Genomic DNA, 1988 nt, shown 5'->3' with positions numbered 1-1988 from the left:
TCAGTCCAGAGCAGCTGGAAGAGAACAATTTACCATAAATAAATTCAGTTTATCATAAATAAATTCAGTTTATCATAAATAAATTCACTTTATCTTAAATAAATTCAGTTTACCTTAAATAAATTCAGTTTACCTTAAATAAATTCAGTTTATCTTAAATAAATTCAGTTTACCTTAAATAAATTCAGTTTATCATAAATAAATTCAGTTTACCTTAAATAAATTCAGTTTATCTTAAATAAATTCAGTTTACCTTAAATAAATTCAGTTTACCTTAAATAAATTCAGTTTATCTTAAATAAATTCAGTTTACCTTAAATAAATTCAGTTTATCATAAATAAATTCAGTTTACCTTAAATAAATTCAGTTTATCTTAAATAAATTCAGTTTATCTTAAATAAATTCAGTTTACCTTAAATAAATTCAGTTTATCATAAATAAATTCAGTTTATCTTAAATAAATTCAGTTTACCTTAAATAAATTCAGTTTATCTTAAATAAATTCAGTTTACCTTAAATAAATTCAGTTTATCATGAATAAATTCAGTTTATCTTAAATAAATTCAGGTTATTATGAATAACAAAGCAGTTTTAGTCGCTGATCTGACGTAACACTGGATGCGGTTTGTGATGTTTTCTCCTTTCAGGTTCTTGGTTGTATTTCCTGAAGCTGCAGCAGCTGCAGGATTCACTCGTCTTCCTCCTCCAGGTGAGGTCATGGTGACCTCTGACCTCATTCAGAACGCTGACGCTGCAGACGATTTAATGCTTGGAGGCAAACAGCTAAAAGCCTCACAGCTTCATTCAACACGTTTCTCAGTGAGGTTTCCCACAGAGGCTGCAGACAGATGTTAGTCATTCATTCAGAAATGTTGCTGTTTTGAACTAAAAGTTTAGTTAGCATGAAAAATCTTTAATTTGAAGCTATGTATGTAGCTCCAAGCTACATAGTTAGCAAGCAAGTTCATTATTTCGCCTGTTAACGTATTATTTAGCTTGCTAGCTGAATATTTAATTAGTAAGCTAAATATTTAGCTCCACCTAAATATTAAGTTAGCAAGTTTCGAGATAAATATTTAACTTCAGTATTTAGCTTGCTAACTACATTTGTAGTTTGACACCCTGACAGCTGTAAGTGAATGAGTATCACTGTGATAAATAAATCATATTGTTTTCTCTTATGACAGACTAAATAACCCAAGTCACTGCTTTAGTTTTTCACTGTAACCAGGCCGTTCCTCCCAGGCTCCAGCAGAGTCTTCCTCTCTGCGTGTTGAACAGACTTCAGACAAAATAAATCAGATCTTTACTTTCCTCCTTGCAGCCTCAGAAACGCTGCGGTGGAGGCGGATTTTCCTGATTTATGCAATGAAACCAGAGCTGGAGGAGATCTGATCATCAGTGTCTTTATTTCCACCGGTTGGAGCTGCGCTGCATTAATGCCTCATAAGATCCGCATGTGGCCTCGCATTGTGCTGGAAGGAGGATCTGCTGCAGTTAATTTTAACCTCGGCATGAACAACTGGCTGCAGACGACAGCGGGAGGAGTTAAATGTTTCAGCAGAAGGTCAAAGGGCAGCTGGGGGCCGAGGCTGGACGATCCGGCCACAGATGTTCCTCTAAAGCTGCCACCATGTGAGGAAAGTTAAAGGAACGGGTTTATGTGTCTTCCAGGCACACAGAGATATTTTATATTATAATCCAGTAACTATGTTACCTTCAGTTGTTACAAAATGCTATTTATATTAAATCGGACCTAAAAGAAATTTGACTTCCTGATTATTTTTTACCCCTCCAGGGGGTCTTTTGTGGCTCTAGTGTCCCTTATATGACAGTAGGCTGACAGGAAACGGGGAAGGAGAGGGGGGAAGACATGCGGCAAATGTCGTCGGGTCTGGGAGTCGAACCCGCGACGAGGACTCAAGGCCTCCAAATATGGGTCGCTCTAACCCCTACGCCACCACGGCACGCCCTTGACTTCCTGATT

This window comes from Xiphophorus hellerii, chromosome 13 (genome assembly GCF_003331165.1).
Source record: "Xiphophorus hellerii strain 12219 chromosome 13, Xiphophorus_hellerii-4.1, whole genome shotgun sequence".
NCBI classification, from domain to species: Eukaryota; Metazoa; Chordata; class Actinopteri; order Cyprinodontiformes; family Poeciliidae; genus Xiphophorus; species Xiphophorus hellerii.
Note: the sequence above shows the minus strand (reverse complement) of the source record.